Source organism: Tasmannia lanceolata, unplaced genomic scaffold (assembly GCF_043159265.1).
Source record: "Tasmannia lanceolata isolate RefF3 unplaced genomic scaffold, GAP_Taslan_0.1 ptg000004l, whole genome shotgun sequence".
NCBI lineage: Eukaryota > Viridiplantae > Streptophyta > Magnoliopsida > Canellales > Winteraceae > Tasmannia > Tasmannia lanceolata.
The window spans coordinates 6,407,796-6,422,986 of NW_027518681.1; the positions used below are offsets into that span (position 1 = coordinate 6,407,796).

At 36.8% G+C, this 15,191-nt stretch overlaps 1 long non-coding RNA gene across 5 annotated transcripts; it reads left to right on the plus strand.

Annotated features, from left to right (window-relative positions):
• Positions 1-8,439: 8,439 nt before the first annotated feature.
• Positions 8,440-14,227, plus strand: LOC143875766 (uncharacterized). 5 transcript variants are annotated; one of them, XR_013250191.1, is made up of 7 exons: positions 8,440-8,935; positions 9,089-9,432; positions 9,721-9,837; positions 9,952-10,082; positions 11,519-11,622; positions 13,508-13,576; positions 13,993-14,227. It is a non-coding gene; the product is annotated as an uncharacterized LOC143875766 (long non-coding RNA). The 5 variants fall into 5 exon arrangements; XR_013250192.1 differs by having other exon boundaries at positions 9,955-10,082; XR_013250189.1 differs by having other exon boundaries at positions 9,721-10,082.
• The last annotated feature ends 964 nt before the right edge of the window (positions 14,228-15,191 follow it).

Sequence of the window (15,191 nt, forward strand, 5' to 3'; positions counted from 1 at the left end):
TTTAGGATGAAGACCCACATAGTTGTCATGTCAATATTACAAAATGATTAAGTTCACGAGGGTTGAAGTTGGCAATAGGGATGCAATTGGGATCGAGTTGAACAGGAGTTGGCATTATGAGTGCAATCCTTATCCTTACTATTCTAAAAGCCTAGAGCAGCTAAAGTTCGTCAACCAACTTTAGCCAGAATTCCCTTTACATCCTGCCTATCTTTTTTGCTGGACTTCCAATTAGGTCCCAAATTTCCAGGGCAATCTCGTCATATTTCCTCCTTATTTGCCCCTCTATATGGGTCCAAAAATCTCTCTCTCTCTCTCTCTCTCTCTCTCTCTCTCATTTGCTTTGTGCCTCATTGTCAAGAAAAATGAACATGGACATATTCAGGGAGATTCCAAAACCAAAAGGGGCATTTCTTCTTCCTTAAACGACATCATCCCAAGAAACTTCTCGAGTGCTATCCAACCAATCTCGATGAGAACCCATCATTTCCTGTAAGAAATATATTCAATGGACGTAATGATTCAACCCCTATCACTTCTCCATCTGAAAAATAAAATAAAATGAAATGGAGCCTGAGCTAACTGTGATGGGACTTTGTGCCGGATTCAATTGTTGGAAGTGCCATTGTTTTGACATTTATATTAGTTTTCAAATAATCCTGGTGGTCCTGAAGGGGGCTCGCAACTTTCAATGCCCTCTCAGCAGTCTTCTGTGTCTGATTCTTCTCAAGTAGCACACATGGGTGGATATCAATGTGGGGATATTATGGTGCTGTGCATAGAGCATCTAATCTGGGCACTGCTCAACAGGACATCTTTTGGTTTCTTTTCATATTAAACTTAATTTAGGTGTTCATCCGTATCATTTCTTGGTAATTTGGGCACTGCTGATAATGTTTGATTTGTGCACTGCTAATAACGTTTGATTTGTGCATTGATTCTGTGGGTATTATAGTGAGGTCAATGCGCATTGAAAGTGATTTAATGTTTGCATTAAATGAGAATTGTGCACTTGTATATGTGGAATTAAGATATGATATGTACTGCACTTGTGTAGTTTATAGTATCTGCTGAATGTGTGGGTGGGATGAATAATTGTTATCTTTCTCTTGATTTTAATTATCTTTTTTTTCCTTCATTTGCATCCACGCCTCTAAAGAATCGAAGCACCAAAATTTGTTTGACGTCACATAAGCAATTTCTCAACTTTCGAACCAACCATCACTGGATAAATTCAATGTTTATTTCCCCTTCTGAAATTAGTTTGCTTATATCTGTAGCATATATTGATTTTTAGACTTGTGCTTCATTTCTGGCATTTCTTCCAACGCTGCCATACCTAAAAATGGCCAAACTTCTCTTTTACCAAATACATGTATCTTCCCGTATAAATAGTCAATTCTTGTTTCTTTTCTTTTTTTGGAAAAATTCTAAAAAAATTGTGATTTTTATCTGAAAATCTAAAAAAAGGGTAGAGTTGGCTAATTTCTCAAAAAGGGGTGAAACACATCCCAATGAGTGTTTTAGGACTAAAATGCCCTTATGTTGCCTTTCCCTCCAAGAAAATGAGCAACAAATCCCAATGCATTTCACCTACCAATTTTGACTTTTTTACCTTCTTCTTCCCACGCCAAAATCAAACTCCATTGGCTGTTGTAAAAATCCCAAACGAAATTCCATTACAGAGAGGTGAAACTCCCCTCTCCTAAAATGTAGATTTTATTGGATCTTTTCTTTGGCTATCAAACCTAAGCTTCTCAAGTAGGTCCATTGTGATACAATTGCATACATTTAACATGTTTCTTACACTGCTATGATGTATTGTCATCTTGTTTACTTGTTAGGGATTTGTTATGGTTGTGTTAGGCATTTGTTATTGTCATCATCCTCTTTCCAATACTATGGTGTATAGTCATAATCTCTCTATCTCTCCCTCTATGTTTCTATTTGGAGTAAACCAGGATGAAACTCATGTCTATGCAATTACAACCACTATAAATAGTAAGAATTACTGTATTTATTGGATTTTAAACACTGGGAACCACTAATTAGACTTAGGAACCACTAATTATACCTAGGAACCACTATTTACCAGTATTTATTGGTTCCAAGGTATAAATAGTGGTTTCAAAGTATAAATAGTGGTTCACACAATCTAATATTACTTCAGTGGATGTCAAAGTTGCAATGAATGTATGAACAATGGGTTAAATAGTTGTCTAAACAGTCAGATCTTATCGTGGTTCATAGTTTAGATGGCCTAATGCTTCTTCCGTTCCGAGAGTTTAAATTGTGAGATTGAAATAGTTATGCAGTCAAAACCACTATAAAAAGTGAGAATGACTGTATTATTCGATTTTAAACACTCGGAACTATTAATTATACCTATGAACCGCTAATTATACCTAGGAACTACTATTTACCAGCATTTAGTGGTTCTAAGGTATAAATAGTGGTTCCAAGGTAGAAATATTGCTTCACACAATCTAATATTACTTCAGTGGATGTCAAAGTTGCAATGAATGTATGAACAATGAGTTAAATAGTTGTTTAAACAGTCAGATCTTATCGTGGTTCATAGTTTAGATGGCCTAATACTTGTTCCGTTCCGAGAGTTTAAATTGTGAGATTGAAATAGTTATGCAGTCAAAACTACAATAAATAGTGAGAATGATTGTATTTATTGGATTTTAAACACTCAGAATCACTAATTATACCTAGGAACCACTAATTTTACCTAGGAACCACTATTTACCAGTATTTAGTGGTTCCAAGGTATAAATAATGGTTCACACAATCTAATATTACTTCAGTGGATGTCAAAGTTGTAATGAAAGTATGAACAATGAGTTAAATAGTTGTCTAAACAGTCAGATCTTATCGTGGTTCATAGTTTAGATGGCCTAATACTTGTTCCGTTCCGAGAGTTTTAATTATGAGATTGAAATAGTTATGCAGTCAAAACTACTATAAAAAGTGAGAATGACTGTATTTATTGGATTTTAAACACTCGGAACCACTAAATAGACCTAGGAACCACTAATTATACCTAGGAACCACTAATTTTACCTATGAATCACTATTTACCAATATTTAGTGGTTCCAAGGTATAAATAGTGGTTCCAAGGTAGAAATATTGCTTCACACGATCTATTATTACTTCAGTGGATGTCAAAGTTGCAATGAATGTATGAACAATGGGTTAAATAGTTGTCTAAACAGTCAGATCTTATCGTGGTTCATAGTTTAGATGGCCTAATGTTCCATTCCGAGAGTTAAATTCCAATAAAATTGAAATAGTTATGCAGTCAAAACCACTTTAAAAAGTGAGAATGACTGTATTTATTGAATTTTAAACACTCGGAACCACTAATTATACCTAAGAACCACTAATTTTACCTAGGAACCACTATTTACCAGTATTTAGTGGTTCAAAGGTATAAATAGTGGTTCACACAATCTAATATTACTTAAGTGGATGTCAAAGTTGCAATGAATGTATGAACAATGGGTTAAATAGTTGTCTAAACAGTCAGATCTTATCGTGGTTCATAGTTTAGATGGCCTAATACTTGTTCCGTTCCGAGAGTTTAAATTGTGAGATTGAAATATTTATGTCGTCAAAACCACAATAAAAAGTGAGAATGACTGTATTTATTGGATTTTAAACACTCGGAACCACTAATTAGACCTAGGAACCATTAATTATACCTATGAACCACTAATTATACCTATGAACCACTAATTTTACCTAGGAACCACTAATTATACATGTTCACATGTTTTACACCTGTCTGACGGAATGGTGGAAAGGTCGACCTGTAATTGGTCTTCCTACCTGTTATTCAGATGGTGAAAAGGTCAACCTATCAAGGCAAATTCCCACTTGTTTGTACATATGCTATGCAGGTCGACCTATTATGACAAATTTGCACCTGTTTGCGAAGAATGTGGAAATGATTTGCATTGTATTTCAACCCGTACAATACTATTTGCATTGTATTTCATTAGATCACCCTGTGGGAATGATTTTTTAGGCACAACCTATTTGCATTGTGGCTTATCTAATGGACGGTTTGGATCATCCTATGGTGTGGTATGGGTGGGGCCTACGTTGTTCAAAGATGGTGGGGCCAAAAGAAACCGTTGGTGGAATGGTGGGCCCATCTTTGAACAACGTAGGCCCCACCCATACCACACCATAGGATGATCCAAACCGTCCATTAGATGGGCCATAAACGTAAATATGTTGCGTCCCAAAATATCATTTCGATAGGTTGATCCTAGCCCTTCGATCTAAATAGAAACCACATCTTATGCAACCTCTATAGATTGTAGGGTTGTGATCATCCTATGGAAATGATTTTGGGGCACAACCTATTTACATTGTGGCCCATCAAATGAATGGTTTGGATCATCCTATGGAGTTGGCCGTATAGTAACATTAAGGCCCATCCACAATATAGGATGATCCAAGCCATCCATGGTTTGGATAATCCTATAGAGTTGGTCATACAGTAACATTAAGGCCCAATCGTAGGCCCCACCTATATTTTTCAAATTGAAGCGTACCGTCCACAACATAGGATGATCCAAGCTGTCCATGGTTTGGATCATCCTATGGTGTGGTTCGTACAGTAACATTAACCCAATTTAGACCCATATTTTTAAAATGAAGTGTACCGTCCAGACCATAGGATGATCCGAGCCGTCCATTTGATGGGCCGTAACATTAATGGCTTGTGCCCAAAAAATCATTTGCATAGGACGATCACAGCCCTCCAATGTATAGAGGTTTCCATAATAAGCAAGTTCTCTTTATATCTGAGGGCTAGGATCATCATATGGAAATGGTTTTTTGGGACACAACCTATTTACGATGTGGCCTATCAAATGGACTGCTTGGATCATCCTATGGTCTGGACGGTACACTGTTATAGTGGGTTGGATTTGGGCACCAACTCACCAAGGAGGAGAATTTTGGGGGCCCCCTCAATTGTTCGTGTTGTGGAGAGAGAGAGAGAGAGAGAGAGAGAGAGAGAGAGAGAGAGAGAGAGAGGTGGGAAAAGGTCAAAATGTTAGGTGAAATACATTGGGATTTGTTGCTTACTTTCTTAGAGGGAAAGGCAACATAAGGGCATTTTTATCCTAAAACAATCATTGGGATGCGTTTCACCCCTTTTGAGAAATTAGCCAACTTCACCCTTTTTGAGATTTTAAGATAAAAATCACATTTTTTTGAGAATTTTCCCTTTTTTTAGTTCCTTTCTATTGTTAATTCAGTTTTTCAGTAGTTATACAATTCTTCTTTACACCTCAGATCGATGTTCTGTTATTCCATAGTATATCTCCCCTGAATTTTTGCAAAGCTTGAGCTTTGGACAAGTTGAAGTATGAACAGTTATTTGGTGAAATATTTAATGTACAATTGAATCATTTCTTTGTGGAAATCTTCCGGGACATGTTTTTCAGTTACATTTCTAAGAATGTTTTTCAGTTGTATTCGGAAAGATATATCATTCTTAAGTATTTGTTTATAGAGATGTCAACTGTTGGATATAGTTGGATATATGTAATAAGCCTGAGGGCATAGATGTATGCTTCTCCATTATTAATAAATATATTAGTGAGGGGGAGATCATCTCTCTAACTCACTTTTCTTCTCTAATTCTTTCTCTCAACATGGTATCAGAGCCCTAGAGTTTTTGATCCCTAGGGAAACCCCTTAGCCTCCATCTTCTCCATTCCTCAACCCTAACCCTAACCCTAACCCTAACCCTAACCCTAACCCCTTTCCTCATCCTCCTCTTTATCTCTCCCTAACCCCTTCCTCATTCTCATCTTCATCTCTCCCAAGCCCTAAACCTAGACCTAACCTTCCGCATATCCAAAACATATTTCATCTTTTTGCCCCCCCTCAAACCCACTCGCGCCCCCCTCAAACCCACTCATGCCCCCTAAAACCCAAACAGTCCGCGTTTTGCCCCCCCTGAAACCCACTCACACCGCCTGAAAACCCAAGTAGTCCGCATTTTGCCCCCCCCTCAACCCACTCGCGCCCCCTGAAACCCAAGCCGTGTTTGGATTTCTTTGCTAAAAGCCTTATTTCTTTCCCTCTTTCTTTGATGTGTTAGATTTCTCTCTTCTTACTCCGTCTTCGGCATCTTCCCAGTCTCTATATGGGTCTCTCTATGCACTTGGTCATTTCTTGTGCGCTTTTTCTATCACCTTCCTGGTAGATTAGTTAGTTCTTCTTCATCTTCTCTACGTCTCCCCGTTGGAGCCCTTGGTTGTGGTTTCTTTGTTTCTTGATCTTTGTTGTCTTGATGGATCCTCCTGTCATCGTTGATCCATCTCTTGACATGACCACTGAGATTCATGCTTCTACCACATCGTCGATTCCTTCTTCATTGTCTCCCCCTTCCTTGGCACCTGTGGAGGGTTCATTCATACCCACAGTTGAATATTGTCAAGTTTGATGGAACTAACTACCTTCCCTGGAAAGTTGCAATTGAGACCTATCTCCTCGGGAGAGGTAAGGTCAGTTTTCTTCGTCAGGACCCCCCTCCACGTACGGACCCGTCCTTCACCCGTTGGGAAATGAAAGATGCCTTGATTCGTAGTCTTTTAAGGCAGAGCATGACGCCTGCTATTTCATCCACGATGATTCTCCTTCCCACTGCGAAGAAGATTTGGGATCATACCGCTGACACTTACTCTGAGGTTGAGAATCTCCGACGTATTTGCTCTACTTACTTTGAGTGGATGCGTCTTCGTCGTGGTGATCTGTCCATGACAGCTAATCATGGTTGGCCTCTGCATCAACTTGATGTGAAGAATGCCTTTCTGCATGGCGATCTACAGGAGGAGGTTTACATGGAGCAGCCTCCAGGGTATGTTGCTCAGGGGGAGATGTCCTCCTCTGTTTGTCGCCTTAAGAAATCCTTATATGGCTTGAAACAATCTCCAAGAGCATGGTTTGGTCGATTTAGTGAGGCCGTTATTCGCTTTGGTCTTAGACAGTGTGCAGTAGACCATTCAGTATTCAGTCATAAATCCTCTGCAGGATGCATCCTTCTGATTGTGTATGTTGATGACATCATTATTACAGGAAACAACTCAGGAGGAATTCAAAGGTTGAAGAGTTTCTTACAGACATAGTTTGTTACAAAAGATTTAGGTCGACTTAGATACTTTCTAGGGATAGAGGTGGCCTATTCTTCTCAAGGAATATCTCTATCACAGAGAAAGTATGTGTTAGACCTACTAGAAGAAACATGAAATCTTGGAGTAAAGCCTATATCTGTGCCTATGGATCCTAGTGTGAAACTTATTCCAGAGGAATGAGATTTGTTGGAAGACCCTGGCAGATATAGACGACTAGTTGGCAAGCTCATATATCTTACAGTTACTTGCCCAGATATCTCCTATGTAGTTGGAGTAGTCAGTTAGTTCATGAGTGCTCCACGTACTTCTCACTGGGCGGCAGTAGTTCAGATTCTCCGTTATTTGAAAGGAGCACCAGGGAAAGGACTACTATTCAAGAAAAATGGACATGTCAGAATAGAAGGCTATTGTGATGCAGATTGGGCAGGATCTCCAGCAGATAGGAGATCAACCACTGGCTACTGTACATTTGTTGGGGGCAATCTGGTGTCTTGGAAAAGTAAAAAGCAAGAAGTTGTTTCAAAGTCAAGTGCTGAGGCAGAATATCGAGCTATGTCCTATACTAATGGGGAGCTCCTTTGGTTACGTTCCCTCATGGCGGAGATTGGTTTTCCTTGTTCTTCTTCAGCGCAGCTTTATTGTAATAATAAAGCTGCAATTTATATAGCCACGAATCCTGTTTTCCATGAGAGAACCAAGCATATAGAGGTGGATTGCCACTTTATTCGTCAGAAAATTCATAAAGGAGAGATACAGGTTTCTTTTACTCGATCTATGGACTAGTTAGCTGACATATTTACGAAACCCTTGCCTAAGTCAAAATTGAATGATATTTGTAGCAAGCTAGGAATGTACAATATCGACATTCCAGCTCGAAGGGGAGTGTTGGATATAGTTGGATATATGTAATAAGCCTGAGGGCATAGATGTAATTATGCTTCTCCATTATTAATAAATATATTAGTGAGGGGGAGATCATCTCTCTAACTCACTTTTCTTCTCTAATTCTTTCTCTCAACATCAACATTTCAAGTTTCCTAGTTGTGTTTGAGCAGGGATTTTTTCCTTCTCACTTTTATGTGATTATATTTAATTAAATTCTGGAATAACGTATGAAATCCTATATTAGTTCCATTTTAGCACTTTGTGTTTTTTTTTTTTTTTTGGTTTGAGATAATGTTGTTACATTCTCTATGGGTCAAATCTAGCCCCTTGCTCTACCATTTTCACATCAATTTAAGAAATACTATTGTTCTGAATCACTCTTGTAGTAACTTTTTCTTTCATCGTGGATGCAATGTTCGGATTGTCATTCCATGGTAAAAAAAATGCTCTCATACCTTTGTTGTTTGTTGGACATTTCCATCTCTACGACTTCCAATGTCTCATCCATTACTAATAGAATTTAGACCTCTTCCTTTTTGGGTTGCTTATTTTTCAGCAGCAAGTGATACAAAACCCTTTTTGGCAACAAGAGGTTTGAATGCCAACCCGTACGGGTGTGGCTCTTTGGCTTAAAGTAATGGGTATGCTCCCCCGTGACGCGAGTTCGAATCCCCCTGGCTTACCCGATGTGTGTGGTTTACGGGTGATTGCGCGCATCTGTAGGGATTAGTCCCCCCCTAAAAAATGGGGTGGGGATACCCTATGTCATAAAAAAAAGGAAAAAAGAGAAAAAGAGGCTCAAATACCTTATTGTTGAAGCAGATGCAAATTCGAAGAATGCTGCCTAGCAGAGTGCCCTGTTGGCTGACCTCAATAAGCAAAGGTTTGTAGCTGCAATATTTTCTTTTTTCTTTTATATACATCCATTGCTTTGTCTTATTTTGATTTTCACCATTTTAACTATTCCTCCGAGTCTATTTTAAAGATTATACCAACCCCAGGTTTGAAGGTTATTCAATGCAATATTTGGATGCAGATCTCAATCTCCATCATTTCTTACAATGCCGTGCTTTTAAATGATGCGCAAATTCAATTCTCACTTCGACGTGGCATTTTGAATGTGGTATTCCAGCCATCTTGGGTGTTCTTTCTACACAGCGCCTTCCTTTTCCCTCCAATTCATTTAATATGGCTTGCTGCTCCAATCCATTTGATATGGCTCACTGCTCTAGATGCCTTATCCCGTGGACAGACAGAATTCAGTAATTTACATCACCTTGACAATGTTTACTAACTTGCAAGGTCTAATAGTCACTGTTTGGTTGAGTACACGAATTAAAGAGTTATTGAAGCATTTGAAAGGATAAAGCAAGAAAATGGGTAATTATCTTTGGGTTTATCAGTTGAATTAGTTCTTTGCATTTAGTTTGGAAAACATATTTTGAGATGAAGCAAAAGAATAGAACTTTGAAATTTAGTTGTTCATTTGCCGATTTTCTTATCTACTTTTTTGTCTGACATCTTTTATTCTTGAGACTAATCATTTGAAAGAGTATTACATCTTAATCATGTCATGAACGGATAAAAATCACCCCCCCCGAGGGGCAATTACTTAGTTTCATTTTTTAACTCATCACCCCACTCATGATTAGCATTATCCTGATTAAGGTGAAATACATGGAAGTCTTCGACCAAGAGCTTTTGTGTCCTCTCGAATGAAAAACTGATAGCATTGATGGAACACGACTGTGGAAGAGAAGAAGTTAGATTATGAGAAATTACTGAGTATGTCATAAAATACTTTAATTGCATGTGCATTGTAACTAAAGTATGTCACATATCTGATTATGCATGCCAGAGGCACTAAAACATGGGTTAATGCTATATGTTGAGATGTAGTAGGTGTTGGGTGTCCTTTCTACACAGTGCCTTCCATTTCCCTCCAATTCATTTGATGTGGTCTGCTGCTCCAATCCATTTGATATGGCTCACTGCTCTAGATGCCTTGTCCCGTGGAGATACAGAATTTGGTAATTTACATCACCTTGACATTGTTTACAAACTTGCAAGGTCTAATAGTCACTCTTTGGATGAGTACACAAATTAAAGAGTTATTGAAGCATTTGAAAGGATAAAGCAAGAAAATGTGTAATTATCTTTGGGTTTATCAGTTGAATTAGTTCTTTGCATTTAGTTTGGAAAACATATTTTGAAATGAAGCAAAAGAACAGAACTTTGAAATTTAGTTGTTCCTTTGCCGATTTTCTCATCTACTTTTTTGTCGACATCTTTTATTCTTGAGATTAATCATTTGAAAGAGTATTACATCTTAATCATGTCATGAACAAATAAAAATCACCCCACGGGGGCAATTACTTAGTTTCATTTTTTCACTCATCACCCCACTCATGATTAGCATTATCCTGATTAAGGTGAAATACATGGAAGTCTTCGACCAAGAGCTTTTGTGTCCTCTCGAATGAAAATTGATAGCATTGACGAAACACGACTGTGGAAGAGAAGAAGTCAGACTAAGAGAAATTACTGAGTATGACATAAAATACTTTAATTGCATGTGCATTGCAACTAAAGTATGTCACATATCTGATTATGCATTCACTAAAACATGGGTTAATGCTATATGTTGAGATGTACTAGGTTTCCAGTTTCGTCCATGCTTTGGAAAAAGATGTCCTTACTTTTAATTGATGTTGTTGAATTCAGTTATTGATATGGATTTCTTTTTATTTTAGATTCCAGACATTCTAAACTGATTTGGATGGCCTATATAGGATTTTTTGCATTTTGCTGTAATTATTCAATTATCTGACTATGAATTTAGGGCGATGATATTTTCACTCCCCCTGCAGTACGCATTCGCTCCCCTCATTAACGCTCTTTGACGTCAAATCACGTTAAAAGGGGAGCGAATGCGTACTGTAGGGGGAGTGAAAATATCATTTCCCTGAGTTTATAGTGGAAGATTACTTGAAGAGAATGATTTTGGTTCAATGATTTTTAGGTTTTGGGTTATATAAACGTGTGAAATGGGTTTTTATTTGTTTACTATTAATCCCAAGTTTAAAAAAATGAATGTCGTGATTTCCTTTTTATCTCTGTCAATTTCAATTGTGTTATACTGGTTTTATGGTTTTGAAGTAGAAATCTTGTTGGTTTAGTATTATATGGTCTTGGAGATGTCTTTATATGTTTTTTTTTTGCTCCATACTCTTTTAGCTGATTGGAGTTTTATATTTTGGAGTTTTTGTTTTACTTGTTTTATATTTTTTTAATACAATTGGTGCATCTGGTATAGTGGTATGAACCTTAGGAGCAAGATTAACATTCTTTTTATTTCTTATCCATTTTTTTGAGTTTCTTTTTTATTTTTATTTTTTGTTGATTGGTGATCTATATGATCAATGGATTTGGTTATGGTTATATATGCCTTTATTTATCCGAACAGATACTTTCATAGCTTTTTAGTGATCCCCACAAGCTTCTGACATGGAACTCCAATGGTTCGAGCAAGGGTGAAGCTCCTGGACAAGATAGTGAGGTGATTTTATAGTAAGTTCTCTCTTTTTTATTCTGCAATTTCTTTGATGGCTTTTGATTTTTTAGCTTTTCTTTCTTTGAAACTTAATTTGTTTTTTTCCGTGTTTCGAGTGGTATATGGATTGTTTTTGGGGTACTTTAATTGGTATTGAATGCATACTACAACAAAGTCCCTTTTTTGTATTTTGGGTGATTAGGTTGAATTCTTTTGCTTGTAGCTTCATATTTTCGTATCCATTAGTATATTTATGTAGATTGTTCTCTCTTATGATGAGTTGCATTGGTCAATTTATTAAATGATGAATACATTGATGAGTATGAAAATAGTATACCGTGTTTTGAGGAGTATAAAATAGTGCAAATATAATGGCAGAACTGAAATGGTGATTATAATGACCATAGTAAATGGTGAAATTCATAATCAAATCAGCTTCATCAGCTTATTATTTGGAACTCCTTATCAAAGTAATACTTTTTTATGTGTAATGGTTGTATCCAAAAGTTCCAGCTTAACAGTACTTGTCTGGGTGATGAGGCTTGTTTTACTATTATGAAGCAACTATACCAGTATCCTCTGAAATATAGTTGCTATTCTGAACTTCGGCTTCTGTTGGAATAGTCATGTTCTCTTCAATGTTGATTTATTTACATGCTCATTGAGTTTTCTATGCGGGGAGCAAAACCTATTGTAGAGTTGTTGAAAAGAAATTCATTATCTCGTGTTCTAGAACTTAACAACAATATGGTCGACTATTCTGTATGTTGGTCCCATTACCATATCATTTGTCTATACTTTTTATGACATTTTGCTTTTAAAACAAAACATGTTATACCTTCTGCTTATGTTTTTTTTTTTTTCTAAAACTGGAGGTAGTGGGAACTTGAGTTAGGGATTTACATGTTTGGCTGGAGCTTTCCTTGAGAATAATACAATTCATTGAATACATCTCAAGTGAGTAACAGTTCTGCCCTATATCATTTTCCTCTATGCAACTTTCAATGATGTATCTAATATAAATGAATATATTCGGGTTGAACTTTCCAATGGATTCTCTACTTGGGTTGGAAAATTTATTTGACATTTTATTTTGTTTTACTGGCAATTATGCCAGTGATCTTGGGGCTGCTGCTTTGGGCAAAAGGATGGAAGGGAACAAGTCTTCGAGGATATAATTTTGTCTCACTAGATATTTACAACTCCCTAAAGTTTGTGTTCCTGCAGATTCACGACTGTTCGAAGACTGGAATGAAGGGCTATAAAGACCATTTATAACTTGTGAAATGATTGTACATGATCTGGGAGATTTACCTCACAAACTATATATCTTGTTAGATATCTATAACTTTGAGAAAGAGACCAGATGATACATGTGAAGCTTTAAGATAAAAGGGCACATCATTAATTTTCCTTGTACTTGAGATTAAGGGGTTAGTCAATAAAGCTCCCTGATTCTTTGTTTATGGAAACCTGATAATGAAGCCCAAAATATTTGGAACTAAAGCCTCAAACAACAATGAAGTAAAATTATGCTTGCGTGTGTTGTTTTCTGTAACTTTGGTGAGGTTCATGTAAATTGTTCGGATTTTTTTTCCACGCTGTATACGAGTTCTATTTAAGAAGTTACATGAATATTGGCTTGTGGTTTATTAATCAATATCATTTTCCAGTGTTGAAAGAAACACACTTTTTTTTAAAAAATGGAGGCCTTAAAGTCCTGTTTCTGATTTATTTGTATATTTGGTGTAAGGTTTCTTGAGCAGATGATGGTCATCTTTGAAACAGTATATAGAGATGTTAGTGGCTTCTATTTTAACAAACTTCAAATTTGTTTTCTCATGATCCGTTTTCCTTGCCTTTAGAAAGAAATACTGATAAAGCAAATCTTACATGGTGTAGGTTTATTGCTCGGGACTGCTTCGGGACTGTCAACATTCCACCCGTATTACTTTTGTCAAGTTTGTAATTGTAAGTATTTCTTAGTTTTTGCTTATTCATACAAAAGTTTTACTACATGTTTATATTGTTTTGTCAAGAAAATTGCAATTTGAAAACCGAATGAAATCCAATGGAGTCTGGAGAGATCTAAATAGAAGTTTATATAAAAAAATCTTGGTATTTACTTGGATTTTCCCCTGGACGGAACAATTAATTTTCATTTAGTTTTATCAATAAAAATTATATTTAAAAAAATTAGCAATCTTCTGAAAAAATCTTGGACAATATTGTTATATACTATCGCATGTCAGTCCTCTGTTGTATTAATGGTGCTTGTGATCAATTTTGCTGTCCTAAGATGATACCCACATATGATTTATTGGTGCTTGTGTTTCTCTGTTTATTGTTTATTGGTGTTCTCTAATATGGATCAATTGCCTTTGAAGGCCACATAATGTTGGATGACATAGTGGAGTAAAAGTCACAACAAAAGATGCGAAAACATTTCGAGCAGATGCAGTCACTGCTATTCACCTTGGAGTTCTGAAAACCAAGTGATCCATAAACTTTACTTCCTGAATGGAAGCAATAGTAAACCTTGCAATTTGAATCTAGGACAAGATTGTATTGCATATGGACAAGTTTTTCTGGCCCAAATATGGAGTTTTTGTTTTTGCTATTTTTTTTTTTGGGTTGTTGCAGCAACATCTTATGAGTGTATCTATCTCCTGATTCTTCAGAAGGCGTTTTGCCAGCCTGCCCAATAACATTAAGAAGATGCCTGATGAATTTTTTTCCATAAAATAAACATGTCTTTTGCAGTTTTATGCAGTCACACGTGCACTTTTACTAGTTTTCTAAAAATTGAATTAGAATTAGCCTAAACTTGACCCCCGCCTATTTGTATATCTAAAAGATCCAACAAACCGTCCACTGTCTTTCCTTACATAATCAAATCTAATCAAATCTCAAAATAAAATTGTGTACATTTTTTTAGGGGTGCAACTCGGGTCCGGCGGATCGGGTTTTCCAAAACCCTACCTTACCCGAGAATTATCTCGGGTCAGGTCGGGTCGGGTCTAACTTTTTACTGGAAAACCCGAGATTCGTAAAACCGACCCCACCCAAGATAGTTTGTCGCGTCGGGTTTTTCATTTTTTAGCGTGGGATAGTGACTAATTTTAAAGATTGTAGAAGAAAAAAAAAATCTTCACACCAAAAATCTCTAAATTTTTGTCATCAAGTGCATACATATAAGATGGACACTATATTGTCACATAACGGACATGATCACCTCAATGAAAACAATTGCATCAATATATTGGAAAATAATTTTCTATGTTATCCAAGATATATTTAAGAAAGTCACAGTACACCCATATGAGTCGGGTCGGGTTTCAGGTTTTGGGTTTTTGTTTTTTAAACCTAGCCCTACACAAGATTGAGTCGGGTTTTCCAATTTAAAACCCCGGCCCTACCCAAGACCCATGATTTCTAGACCTCACCCATGTTATTTTCGGGTCAGGTCGGCGGATTGGGTAAAACCCGGCCCAAGTTGCACCCCTACAATTTTTAAAATAGAAAATATGAAAGAAACCCAATAATCACTTTGGGACTCACAATAGGTTCTCAAAATCTAAAGGCC